We start from the raw sequence: 14,721 nt of genomic DNA, 5'->3' as shown, positions 1-14,721 counted from the left end.
AGAGCCTGGTGCCACAAACCCACGGGACAATTCCTCAGACCCTCCAGGAGCTTCTAGAACTCGGAGCCACTGACGTCGGTGGCTCTCTCTGGGAATGGTCTCCAACGCGTAATTGTGGAGCTCCAGTCTGCTATCCAAGGGCCTCTCCTGGGGGACACTTGGCACATTGCAGGCTTAGTCATGACACGTCAGACGATTCATTCAGATTTCTTCAATTCCATTATCGCGCCCTTAGGGAGCCAAACAGGAAAAAGAAACCAGTCCAAGTGCCGGCCAGAGAAGCTACCGTGCCCAAAGAGCCCTCCCCAACCCATGAAACCACAGGCTATCCTCCTGAACCTCCCAGACCAAGAGTGCCACGCTGACAGGATGTTCGGGCAGCCATGTTGCTTGGCTGGATGTTGGAACACCCTGTATACCAGTTGAGACTGTTCCCTCAGTACCCTCTGCCCCAGCCCCCTACCTTAGGCTTCCCTGGAGGGCCAAATGTCTAGCAACCAAAGGGTTAATGGCGGGCACATCAGAGGTCTGGTCTGCCCAACAGGCAGTCACCAGCTGTGGAAGAGTTTGCCCATCATTCTGTACCTTCTGGTTATGCTCCCAGGACTCACAGGTCACAGTGCTGCTTGCCTCTTGCCCAGGGGCTGAGAATTCTCTGCATGCTGAGCACAGCCTCCTGAGAGAGAAACCAATGCTTCCCCAAAGACAGGTGGCTCCATTCAGCCTTATATTTTATCTCCTGCCCGCCCCCCCCCATACAAGGGAAGACAGCTTAGACAAGAAAGAGGATGAAGAGGACAGAACCAGGAAGGGGTGGGAATACCTGGGCCCAGCTGCTGGGTTGAGTGTTGGACCATCTAGGGAGACTCTGCCCCAACACAGGAAGGAACACACCATGTCCTCCTTCCCCTTGGAGATGGGCACTTATAAGTTCTTCCTATGGGGACAGTGAACCCCTCAAGGGCAAGGACAGATTTAGGGGTCAAGTAGATGGGCCTAACCTCAAGTCCTGACCCTGCTTCTCACTACCTGTGTACTTGTGAGGTTAACTAAACCTCTCAGAACCTCATTTTTTTCATCTGTAAAATGGGAATGGGGCTTCCCAGGTGGCACTAGGGGTAAAGAATCCACCTGCCAATGCAGGCGATGTGAGAGACACGGGTTTGATCCCAGGGTGGAGAAGGTCTCCTGGAGTAGGAAATGGCAAGCCACTCCATTATTCTTGTCTGGAAAATTCCATGGGCAGGGGAGTCCATGGGGCCGCAGAAAGTCCAACACGACTGAGCAAAGCGACTAAGCAAAATGGGAATAAGGATAATACCTGCCTCACGGGGATGCTATGAGGTTAAAAAGACATTAAAGTGCATAAAACACTTAGCCTGATCCTTGACATTCTGTGCTGAATAAATGTGGGAGTTACACCTCCCTGGAGATACCCTGGCCCCGAGGCCTGGAACAGTGCGGGCTCTGACTAAATGCCCATCAAACTGAATCAAGTTAGATTCTGTCAGGAATACTCAGCACCACCCAGGTCTGTCCTACAGTGGATTCCAAGGGTAGAGGCAACTGTCTCCTAGTACCCCCTCTCCTAGGTCAGCAGGAAGCAAGGCCAGGGAGATGGAGGCATCCCCATCCCCCCACTTCCCAGGGAAGACAAGCCCTCTGCACTTCATGGCTCATGCAGTTAAAGCTGCTTCAGATTCACAGCTCCTTCCACCCAGGGGTTGGGGGCTGCAGGAAGGGGCACTGGGCAAGCAGGTAGAGACCTCCCAGGAGGACTTGCTCCGATCTCTATCAGGCCCAAGCAGCTTTCGCCTGAATGTTCTGGCATCTCTCTGTCTGATGCCCTCCCTGTCCTCTGTTAAAGGGCCTCCTCAGCAGGGGCTTGTCGCAGTGAATCCAGAAGGGAGTTGGACATGCCTGTCACATCAGGCCCCAGCGGGCTCCATTGACTGCTTGACCAACCCACAGAGACAGGCCCACAGGCCCCTGTGGTCTTGAACACTAACCCCCAGCTGGCCAGGGCTCATGGAGCTGGGCCAACTCAGACATCTCAGTTAACAGTCAGGCATCTCTTGTGTGCCAGGCTCTCTCCGCTGTAAGGGGAGAATGGGCACTCAGTCTGTGGAGGGAGGGAGGCAGCTGGATGGCTGCTCCAGTGCCCATCATCTGAGGCCATGGTGGACAGGGCCATGGGACCTCTCACAGATTTGCAGGTCTCCTGGGATGATTCAGGGGGATCCAGGACTAACACCCCATCTTCAGAGAGGTGCTCACAGACCAGTGAGGCGTTCCCAGGGGAGAGGACAGAGACTGCGGGAGAACATGGGTCATTCCTGGTGAGGTGGGCGTCACAGGAAAAGCAGGCACGAGTCCCTGAAACACAGGGACACTGAGGTTTGCCCCTGGGATCCCGGGGTGCTCAGGGGAACACTGACGTGGAGAGAAGGACACCCACCTGCAGAGGTCAAGAGCTGGAGGAGAGAGCTGTGGAAGCTCTCACATGCTGTTCCCACTTCCATGGAGCTGGGGGTGACTTCAGACCCTGGAGAACCCCAAGTACTAGTGCAGGTACCCATCTCTGCAATAGGCTTCTGAAGAGGCCACGCCCTAAGAGCCAGGTCTGATTGCTTTCAGCCAATCATGGTGGTCCTTTGGGCTTAGATGGGTGATTCTGGCCAATGAGATGCAAGCCTGCTGCAGGGCCACTGGGCAAGGTTTCCTTGCCTGTAAGTGATAGCCACCAGTTGGCAAGCACATGGATGTAGCACCTGGAGATACTGTATTCGTCCAGTGATCCTGAGGAGTACCATTCTGGAGGCAGAGCTGACAGAAACTCAGAACAAGTGGAGCTGGAGTTCAGGGGCCACGGGGGACTCCTCCCTGCCTCTGGACTCCTCATTATGGGCAGAAATAAATGTCCTTATGCCCAAGTCCATCTGCTCACAGTTTTGTTACTGGCAGCTGTGGACCTCCTAAGAGATTTAAGGACCCCTTGTCCTCTCCTATCCCCACACTCTGCTTGAGGAACGTCCAGAGCCTACCCAAACTATGATTGCCAAATAAAATGAAGGTTAGCAAGTAAAAATACATGACACCCAGTTAAATTTAAACTTCAGGTAAACAATGAATAATTTTTCTAGTATAAGTATGTCCTGTACTATAGTGGGCACATAGTTATCCTAAAAAATTATTCATTTTTTATCTGAAATTCAAATTTAACTGGGCATCTTATATTTTACCTGCAACTCTATGCCAAATCCATCATCTTGTCTTACCTAGATGTGGACTATGCTCCAAAATGGTCCCACTGTCCTGGGGGGCTTCTGGATGGCAGAGAAAGCAATTTGGGGGAATATTGGCTGAGAACTTCAAGCACCTGGGCCTCCTAATATGGAACTCCAGAATTAGACAAATCACCTCCCCAGCCCCAGGCAGCCTGGGACCCACCTGTCCTACTGTGGGTGGGGGAGGGGAGCTGCCATTCCCCTAACTCTTAGCAGGACCGAGAAGAATGAAGATTCAGGCAAGAGGAAATGATGGAGGTCATTTCCCAGACTTACTCATCAGCTCAATCCTGTCTGCTTTCCTCCCACTCTCTTTCCACCTGCCTCCTTGGGAGAAGAGGGGTTTGGAATATTGGACTGACAGGTGGGCCTCCACTGGAAGGATCAACTGTGTGGCTGGAGCCTGCCCACTTCAGCAGCTCTAGGGAGCCCTGTTGCCCCCACCAGCAGCAGGCCGCTCACACAAGTGCCTCTTAATGACAGGGCCTGGGTCACGGTGATACTAACCAAATGAGCCTTGACTAACAGCTCACCGCCAATCTCTCTGTGATTCAGTTCCCTCTTCTGTGAAATGGGGAGAAGAAAACCCCTTAGTTCACAACCGCAGTTCACCACAAGGCAATTAGAAAGCACAACTGACGGAGTGTTCCTGGATGCCCACCTGTGGGGTCACATATAGAGAGGCTTCCTGGAGAAAACTCACAGAAGGCGGGGGGTGTCCAAAAATGAAAACAACAGAGGATAGGAGTGAGCCCTGGCCGTCTGTGGGGCAGAGAAGAAACCTTGGTGCCTGGGTCCACCAAAGGGTAGCAGGGATGTCGCGGAGGAAGTTCTCCTTATACTTGCTGGGGTGGAGGGAAAGGAAAAGGAAAACCATTAAGAGTGTTTACTGGTTGTCCACTCATCTCCCAGCCCTCTTTTCCAACCAGACCCAGATTGACACTGGGATAGCCACCCTATATATATAAACCCCGTGTGTTTTGGAAGAATTGAAACCTATAGCCCCAAGAGTAGGTCTGAGTTGGGCTAAGCTATTCAGTACACTCCATCCCCTGGCCAAAGTCATCGGTCCCATGTGACCAAAGCCCATATGACCAAAGCCCATCCAATCAGAGGAATCCCTGAGACTCTCACTTGGGGCTATGAGCCCCTCAGGCAGCCAGCAGTCACTGTGCATCAGACATATGTGGAAAGAACCTGGGTCCCTGGCAACATCATCGAGGTCCTGGATCAACCTGTCCTGCAACCAGCCCACCTCCAGACTTTCTGGTTACATGAGCCAAACGCCACCATTCACGATTAAACCTTTCAAGCTGGGTGGGTATTCCATTCCTTACAATGATGGCAAGAGTTGTTACACGTCTAGTTAAGTGCTGGGCCCTGAATTAAGCTCTCCTTACACACTGTGCAATGCTGGAATTATCACTCACACTGCACAGAAGGGGAACCTGAGGCTCAGGAAGTGCAGCCACCAGCCCAAGGTCACACAGCTGGAAGTGGCAGAGCTGACTCCAGGGTCGGGCTCCTGGCGCCTTCCCGCCAGTTCCTTTAGGCCCTGGGACAAGCCAGCATCCTCACTGGACACTGTTGAGGCCATTCCAGAGGGAGGATCCTGAGGACTTTGTCTTTTTCAGGAAAAGTTGGATAGGCAGAGGCCTAGACTCTGGGCTGGTGGAGCCCTGAATTCCAATCCTGGCATCCTAATTAGTGGCTGTGTGACCTTGGGGAAGGTGCTTCCACCTGCTGAGACTTAGTTTCCCCATGTGGGAAGTCAGGGTTGAAATACGATCCCATTATATCACCTGTTTTTTGTTGTCTAGTCACTAAGTTGTGTCTGACTCTGCAACCCCATGAACTGTAGCACCCCAAGCTTCCCTGTCCTTCACTCTCTCCTGAAGTTTGCTCAGACTCATGTCCATTGAGTTGGTGATGCCATCCAACCAGATATCTCATAACCATCTTATCCAACCATCTATTACTTTAAAATACTTAGGTTTGAATTGTTGTTCAGTTGCCAAATAGTGTCCAACTCTTTGCGACCCCATGGACTGTAGCCCACCAGGTTCGTCTGTCCATGTGATTTCCCAGGCAAGAATACTGGAGTGGGTAGCCATTCCCTTCTCCAGGGGATCTTCCCAACCCAGGGATGAAACCGCCATCTCCTGCATTGCAGGTAGACTCTTTGCTGTTTGTGCCACCAGAACAGCCTGGTGTCTACCATGTTACTTCCTTCCTTCCTGTCCAGAGTCTGGGTCTCTTTCAGGCTCAGCACCCTGAGCGCACCTCAAATAGACCAATGATAATCCAATGAATGAATAAGTACTGAAAGCTTTCTGAACCCAGGGCTGTTCTAAGGCCTTTGTATGTATTAACTCCAGGTACCATTACCATCCCCATTTGTCAGATGAGGAAACTGAGACACAGAGGCTAAAAAAAAAGACTTGCTGAAGCCTTTGAGAGAGAGACTGCCATTCAATCCGATAACTACTCTTGGATGCACAGCTACTGAGCACTAGAATATGCCAGTTTGAATCAGGATACACTGTAAGCGCAAAATGCACTGTGGTGCAAAGCATTTAAAAAAATGTAAAATAGCTCATTAACAATTTTGTATTGATTTTATGTTAAAATGATATTTTTGGTACATTGGACTAAATGAAACATTATTAAAATTAATTTCAATTGTTTCTACTTACCTTTTTAACGTGGCTACTAGAATATGTTCAATCATGTTTGTAGCTCACACTGTTTCTACTGGACAGCACCGCTTTGAGGCATAAATTGGGGGAACAGGGCATGTAAACATTTGAGTTAGGCCCAACACTGTTTAGAGGCTTCCCTAGTGGCTCAGCTGCAAAGAATCTGCCTGCCAATGCAGGAGGTATGGGCTCAATCCCTAGGGAAATCCTCTGGAGAAGAAAATGGCAACCTATTCCAGTGCTCTTGCCCGGGAAATCCCATGGATAGAGGAGCCTGGTGGGCTATAGTCACAAAGAGCCAGGTGCAACTAAGCGACTGGACAGCAACAGTGTTAGGAAGAAACTTGTTTTGTGTGACTTTCTGAGGGTGTATCTGCTTCCCAGGCCCTGGAGTGGTGGTATTCAAACTGTGCATTGGTTGACCCTCTCTGTTGGTCTTCTCTCTCTCCTGAGCCCTGAGAACTTGGAGGAGAGGCCTTGAGGGTAAAAGCCAGGGCATGGTGCTGGGTGCCCAGCAGGGCTTCCGCTAAAATCAGTGGAGGATGATGGTGACCGTGACCTAAGTGAAATTCTCACTGCGTCCCTTTGGGGGAGAAGCCAAGAGGGCCGGACCAGGCCCCGAGAGGTGTCAGCCAGCCCAGTCATATGCAGGCAGGTGAAGGAGGACTCCAGAAGCACTCATGGTGCCTGAGCTGTCTCTCTTCTCCTGCTCAGCTCCAAGGGGCCTGCGGACCCCCTCCCTTGCTAGCTGCAGTCCTCCAAGCGCACCTGCCACGCTCCAAGATGGGATGCGATTGTAGCTTTGGGGGAGTTGCTTTCTCTCCCTGTCCTTCCAGTAAGTAGGAAAAGCTGGGTGTGAGAATGAAACGGGCCCAGAGCCCACTCAGCTCCAAAAGACACCACATGCTGCACAGACACACGTTAAGTGTAAAAGCTCCCCAAGAAAGGAGAAAGAGTGCATCGGCACGCTTCCCATGTTTCTTCCCCAGTGGTGGCCAAGCCCTGCGCTGAGCACAGGCTGGGGCTCAGCCTCGCAGAGCTGGCGTCTGGCTGAGGAGGGACGCAGTGGAGCACTCCCAACCCTGTGCGGAGCTCCAGGTGTCCTGGCCTTTCACACACACGGCCCCGGTCCCCACACATGCTGTTCCTCACCTGGAACTGCAGCTCCACCTGACAAGCTACCCCTTCTTCCCTCAAGCCTCAGCTGGGTTAGGGCTCCCCCTCCCCTAGGATGCCATCTTCCCCGTCCCCCGGTGGCAATGGCCCCTCAGCCTCAATCACACGGCCACACCCCGTGCCCCTCTCCACCCATGCCATCTTGCCAGCCCCAGGCTCACCAGGGGAGGCCTAGAGACACAGCCCTGCCCAGCAGGCTAGCTCAGCTGTGATGCAAAGGTAGGAAACCAGCCCTGTTTTATCTCAGCCATCCCTCTTTTCTTCCAAACCCGAACTAGAGGGCGTCTTATCAAGCACATTTAATCACTGCTCTTCCCCCTTTCTCTCATTACAATGAAGGTGATTTAAGCCCTGTCCTTGGCAGGTTGGAACCAATGGGACTGGAAACTCAAGTCACTTTACAACACAGCCTGGAGTTCCTTTATCATCATAGCAGAATTCAGCACCATAAACCTTTACCCAGACCTTTCCGTGAGCCAAGGACCCGGCCACACTGCAGAGTCACATAACTGTCCCCGCTCTGTGGAGCCCCATGGGCTCATAAGGGAACAGCTGCTATATCCTGAGCTGTCTGTAACAGGGAACTGAACACCAGGCTGTGGGGAACAGATGATGGAGAAGCTGAGTCTGTCTGGAGGAATCAGGGAAGACTTCACAGAGAAGGTGACGAGGAGCCGTGCTGGGTCAACCCTCCCATCTGTGATCACCCCGCAGGCCCATAAAGTGACAAGCAGGTCATGTAGGACTGGGACTAGGGGGAGCTGGGTCGGTCTCCCTCCAGTCTTGGCCTCTGGGTCAGTGGGCTTCATTGCACATGATCACTGCCCAGCACTCCCCTTCCTGGGTCCCCTGAATGCCTGCTGGGGTCCCTCTTCCTCTCAGTGTGACTGGGTCAGACCCTCCAGCTCGGCATCCAGTTGGGAAATTCCTGTACCATCTGCCTGATACAGGCTGGGACTGGCCACACTCTTGAACGGCACAAAAGCAGGAGAGTCGCATGCCAAATGCCTCCCACTTTTCTCTCTTTCCAGCCTTCCTGCTCCTGCCCAGACCCATGACAGAGAGGCCACTGTACCCCGTGGAGAGGGGGTCCCCAGGTTTCCATGGAGAGCCCTCTATGATGCCCACAGCAGCTGTACCTTGAAGCCCAAGGCCTGCGCTGCCCTGGCAGGTACCAAACAGAGCTGACCCCAGGTTGGCAAATCATTAGGTACCCCTTAAAAGCTAGTTCTTCCTGAATTCAGAGGCAATTAGAGAGGACCTGGGATAGTGATCTTCAGCCTTTCCTCCAATGTCCTGAACCATTCAGTTCTTGCCCCAAACCTACCCAGCAAACTGAAAGCTCATCAGAGAGGTGTCTCCACCCTGTCTAGGGACCATCTGTGTTCTCGGCACACACCAAGAGGCCATCCGCCATCCCAAACAACCTACCCCAAATCTCCCAAAAATCATAGGACTTGTCCTGAAAGCAACTCCATTAAATATTCTCCATCACATTAAATTTCCAGTGGGAGTCTTGTATTTCCTACAGATGGGGCTCCAGGCAGCTTCCTGGCTGGTGACATATCAATACTGGTAAGGTCCCAGGGGAATTCCCTTGGCACCATAGATCCACAAACGACAGTAATTATCTTGATGAGACCAGGTCAGACCCTGGTCCATTGCAGCCACTTTTCTTCATTGCCCTTCACTGCTGAAAGGACAAATGATGTCTCTTGACTCATCTAGAACAAACCAGAGACATCTACAGCAGGGCTATGTCTGTCCGTGTCGTGACTATTTAAAGAATTAGTAGTTCCCCGCCAGCCTCCTTGGCAGCATGTTGAAAGACAGAAAAGATGGGGATGCTAAGGTAAAGAGGAGGGTGGAAGATTGTGAAATATATAGAGAGATGGTATATTAGCTATGAGAAATAATCGTATTATTAATATTACTGATAGTTATCATTCACTGTGCACTCAATACATACCTGGCACTCAACTCACACACAGCATTCATTATCCCATTCCACCCAGCCTGTGAAGGGATAGTATGAGTCCCATCTTACAGATGAGGAAACTGAGGCTCAGAGAAGATTAGTGACAGCGCAGACATTCAAGCAACAAATGGAAAAACTTGGATACATGCCCATGTTTGACTGAACCTCAAGCTCGCCACATCTGTCTGGTTGCAGGCACCAGTCCTGGCTCCACTGCTTCCTAACTTGGTGGGGTCCTGGGCCTACCTTTCCATCCCTTTCTGTTTCTTCAGTTGTAGCAGGATGATTCTGTGATTGATTGGCAATGCCTGTGATGGACACAGACAATGACATGAAGAGAGAAATGATAACACTTGTGCTAGCCCCTATTTGAGGGATTAACTTAAATTCCCCACTCCCACCTGTCCAGGCTGTAGCCATTCAACCTTTAAAATAAAAGGTCAGTTGTCTCACACAGGAGTCCAATAGGCAGTGCCCAGCACAGCCCCCTATACACTCCAGAATGGTTCAATCTCTATTCAGATCCCAGAGTGAGCTTCCTGCACAATATACACCAACAGCTCCCCACTCCCTCCAACAACACACATGACGATTCAAATTCTGGACCCAACCTCCCCTCTAGTCTCCTCAGCACACAACCTTTCATACCTCCTTGCATCTGTACATGCTGTTCTCTCTGCCTGGATCACATCTTCCTTTCTTCTTAGGTTTTAAGACACAGCAATATGTCACCTCCTCTGTGAAGTGAGATCCCTCCAGACTGACTCAGCCCCTCCATCATCTGTTTGCCCACAGCTTTGTGTACAGTTCCTTGTTGCAGAAGCACACGTGTGAACAGACAGCTCAAGAAAAGCACTTTGTAAACTGCAGAGGACTGACTACTGGGCAGCTCCTGGTTCCTGATGAATTAGTGAACTCCTCCAGTGGGGAAAATCACCCTCTTTGCTCCTCTCGGTCTAGAAGGCACTGGTTCCTCCTCTCCTCCTTAGAAATGTTTTCTGAAATAGACAAGCTCTGTCTCGAGCTCCAGTGGTATCAACTTCAGGCACTTCGAACCCTAAGTCCTGATGTTCTTTCATTCACGGCTGCCCCCAAGTGATTCAGAACAATCACGTGTCTCCTTGAGAAAGAAGGTTACACGGGGCCCCAAAGTGGGAGCTGGCTGGATTTTTCCCATGTGAACGAGTGACACAAGATAGGAAAATAGAAATGGACAGAGGACTCCACCCCACGGCTGATTGGCCTCACTGAGCTAAAAAGGAGAACGGGGTTTTACGACCCAGGCAAGAACAACAATGAATTGGCTTGTAGGGAGGAAAAGAGATGGAATTTTCTTGAGCTAAAGGGACTAAAAATAGTGTGAGGTTTTCCAAGAGACTGTCGTGGTACTTCAGGATGTGGCTACAAAGCATTTACTTCAACAGCAATTGGCAAGCTCAAAGCCAAGGCCATTCCCCGTGACAGTCACAGTACCGGTGACGGGCTGCTCACTCAGCTCCAGGGACCAGCAAGAGCTACAACCGCTCCCATCCCCCCATCTTCTCATGGGTGCTCCCCCTGGAATTCCCTCCCTTCTCCCCTACACTGAATAGCATCCCCCCAAGCCCTGCGTTCCAGCCACTCCTCTGAGAGGCACTTCTCCAACATTTTCCACCAAAGCACCCCCCAGAGCAGAGAAGAAACTGTAATGGAAAGTTGGAGTAGGGAGGGGACGGAAAGCTGAGAATTGCCTGTCAAGGCCTCCACAAGCATGAAATTCCCTCCAAATCTGTTTTATCCTAAGAATGTACAAAAGAACTCACTCTTCCAAAAAAAAGAAAAATAGTCCAAGTTTCACTAAGTGTTTAAAAATCAACTTGTTCTCTGATCTCACAGTTATAGTGTCACCCCAGAAAAGAGAGCTGTGTTTACCTGTGACATCAAGAGCTCAGTGTGGCCAGTGTGTGGTACCCCACAGCGACAGAACAAGGGCCTTCACTGAGGACCTCAGCCTCAGCGCTCCTTCAGCCATTGAAGTAAATCATCCATCCAACTGTCCTTTCATCCATCCGTCCTTTCATCCATCCTTCCATCTGTCCATTCATCCACCCATCCATTCTTCCATCCATCTATCCATCCATTCATTCGTTCAATAGGCCTTTACTAAGCTCGTTTTAAATGCCTAGAACTAGTGATGAAGCCAGGAGGGTTGCAGGCCTCCAGGAACTGTCTCATAGAAGAAACGTGAGATGAGGCATTTCACAGCTCTGTGACAAGTGTCCTACCAGGGAAAACCAGAGGTTTGGGGAACAGGGAGATAGGGATTGGAAAAGCCTTCGTTCTAGGGAAAACACAAGCCAATCTGTGCCCCAGCCTAACAGCTGAGATCCACGTGTCCTTGGGGGTCAGTGAACCACTCCGTTTCCTGGCCTGTGAACTGGGTATAGTAGCTTCGCACAGTTTTCACTGGGACTAAATGAGTTATTCAGTGCAAAGCACTTCCTCTTAAGTGTTCAATAAATATGATATATTAAGCTGAGGCCAGAAGAATGGATGGAATTGGGCTCAGGGATGGGGCCGAGATAAAGGAGCAGGGAGAAAAAGAATGTGTTCCAGACAGAGGGAACAACATGTTTAAGAACAAATATTCAATAAATATTTGAACTCATAAATTCTTTAAGGGAAGTGAGAGTAATACAATCTCCGTAAGCCACGTCCTTTATCTATTGTTCCCCAGAATGAGTGTTTATGTGTTTGCGTGAGTGTGAGTGTGAGAGTGTGTGTGTGTGTGTGTGTGTGTGTGTGTGTGTGTGTGTGTGTGTGTGTGTGTGTGTGTGTGTGTGTGTGTGTGTGTGTAGCTGGGTGGCACCACAGCCAGGCAGCCACAGGCCAGCCCACTGCATTTTTCTAACCAGGTCGTCAGATTCTTAGGGGCAGAGATTGAGTCTTCTCCTCCTGAAGTCTCATAGCCCAGAGCCTTTAACTCCCCTGGTTTCTCAGTGTCCCTCTCTAATCCTGTTGGGGGCCCCCACCATTTCCCTAGTGACTGTTTAGAGGCCAGGGGCCTATTATGGTGGGGAAGGGAATATGGATGCAAATAATGTGTTTGACTGATCACCACCTGCCCTCCTGCAAAAACAGATGAAGTTTGAAGGATCAGTAGGCAACTTGAACTTAAATCCTGGGAAGTCTCTCCTCTGCCCCCTCTTTCTGCTCCATCACCACCACTTCCATCCTGGGGAAAGGCCTTGGCCAAGAACACTAGAGAGAGCTCATGGATGACATGAGAAATACAGGCAGGGGGGCAAAGAGGCTTGGACTTTTGGTCAGAAGGCCTGGACTCCAGTCCCCGCTCTGTCAGCTGCCCGCCCTGTGACCTGGGGTGGGTCTCCTGGGACTCCAGTCCAGAGAGCATGCTGGGGTCCCACACAAACTGGTTAGGGGAGCAGGGGTATGCAGTAGGGAAACCAACCATTCTGGCTTTCCCAGGACCGAGGGATTCCCTGGGATTCAGGACTTGCATGCCAAGGCCAGGAAAGTCTCAGATGCACGGGGATGAGATGGTCGCTCACAGCCTTGGTTCTCTCTCTTGTTGCGCCTCCTCCCCTCCCCAGACCCAAGTCACATGTCAGCACAGAGTGGCCTCTGAGCCCTCTGGCCCCACGGCTGACCCACGGGACCCCATCTATGCGGGAGGGAGGCAGAGGAGGAACGAGACTTCCGCGTAGCCTCCATCGGGATTCCACAGGTTGGCGTCAGTCCATTGCTTGAGACGGGAGGGTGGGTAGATTCTCTTAGAGACTCAACGTACGACCAATCTAGTCTAGCCAGGTGACCGCAGCCCTGACATCAGGGAAGGCTGGTCCACGCCGCTCTCCAGAGTCTTGGGGAGAGGGGATTCATGACAACACCAGCTGGCACTGAGCCCTCTACTCCTCCCCACAAGAGCTTATTGGGCTCATCAATCTGAGGCTGACCCAGTTAGTCAATGCAGGGGCGAGAGGCTGCAGGGTGGTCTCAGCTGTGCCCCCACCCCACCACACCGGGAGCTCCAGGAGAGCCCCGGGGGCCTCTGCTCAGACCTGCAGGGGCTGCCCTGCCATGGAGATCACCGCAGGCACCCTGCCACCCTATCGGAGAGACATGCTGTGTTTTCAATCACAGTCCTCGTTTCTTTCCTGGTTTGGGCTCGAATGCCAGGCTATATTAGGTCATGCCGAGCCGGCCCTGTTGTGCTTTCTCATTAGCCGTATCACATTGTATTTTTAGGGGCAGCCAAGACCAAGACAATGCCAGAGGGCTGCTTTTCTTCCTGAGTCCCCAAACACTACCTCCATAAAAAGATTATGCTGGGAGGTCTAAGGGCCCCCGTGGCTGCTGCTGCAGACATCAAAGGCACCGGCTCTGAGAAGAGAGGCAAGTGACTGGATGGACCAGAGGCAATGAGGGAAGCGGTCCCTCTGCCTGTCTTTTTGTCCACTTCAGCCACCTACGATTACCACCCCAAAGCCACGTGGAGTTCCTGGTTTCTCGTACCCTGGGACAAAAGGACAGAGATCCAAGGCTCTCGTGAGGACAAGACTGCCTTCCCCAGAGCAGCCTCTCCTGTTCCTCCCATCTTTTTGCAGACCCAGGGCACTGCAATGTGAGGTTCCCATACTCCAGGGTCTTCCCTGTCCCTCACCACTACAGCAGGAACATCAAAGCTTGCAAAGCGCTGCTTCCTCCATAGACTCATCTAACTTACCTGTGAGGGTGGTATTAGGATACCTATTTTACAGATGGGGAAACTGAGGCAGTGAAAAGGGAGGTGATGTGTCCAAGCCACGGAGGAGTAAGTAAAAGGGTTGGCCTCCACATGGCCCCAGGGGCTCGGCTCGGCTCAGAGCCAGACCCAGATGCCCATTTTTGTCCACACACTGGAAACCAGGGAGGGCCATTGTTCCTCAGTTTCCTCTCCCTGAAGCTCACTGCCCACCTGCAGAGCGTGAGGGGGTCACACAAGTGCCAGCACTCTCTACACCTCACTCCCAGCCCGCTTCCTCGAGCCAGGACAGTCACCTTCCAGGGGGCTGAGGACCAGGGAAGCAGAGAGAAAGCAAGTCCCGCCTGTAAATTTCCACTTTGAGAACAGGCTTCCCTGGTGGCTCAGATGGTAAAGAATCCACCTGCAATGCAGGAGACCCAGGTTCCATCCCTGGGTTGGGAAGATCCCTTGAAGGAAGACATGGCAACCACTCCAGTTTTCTTGCCTGGAGAATCCCCATGGACTGAGGAGCCTGCTGGGCTACAGTCCATGGGGCTGCAAAGAGCTGGACACGCTGAGTGACCAAGCACAGCACACACAGCTTTGAGAACAGGGCTGGTGCCTTCAAGATTCCTTCATCCACGAGATCCTTAGGATAAGACTGCAGACAGAGAGCAGCAGGACCTCCTCCAGATGTGTTCCATGCTCTCTGAGCAAGCAGGGCCAAGGCAAACCATTTACCCACAGCTCTTTGGCTTCCACCCCCTTCATGTCAATCACAGGTCCTGGGTCAGGACAGAGACCACCCAGCAGGGCTGGGTGCCCAGGAAAGGGCACCAGACCAGCAGGTCAGTC

At 51.8% G+C, this 14,721-nt stretch overlaps 1 long non-coding RNA gene across 1 annotated transcript in view; it reads right to left on the bottom strand.

The window, feature by feature from the left end:
- Positions 1-14,721, bottom strand: part of LOC138427915 (uncharacterized) — a 37,387-nt gene that overhangs the window by 20,898 nt on the left and 1,768 nt on the right. The gene's annotated exons all lie outside the window — the stretch shown is intronic.

Source organism: Ovis canadensis, chromosome 22 (genome assembly GCF_042477335.2).
Source record: "Ovis canadensis isolate MfBH-ARS-UI-01 breed Bighorn chromosome 22, ARS-UI_OviCan_v2, whole genome shotgun sequence".
Lineage (NCBI taxonomy): Eukaryota > Metazoa > Chordata > Mammalia > Artiodactyla > Bovidae > Ovis > Ovis canadensis.
This window is presented reverse-complemented; position numbering and strand designations above follow the sequence as displayed.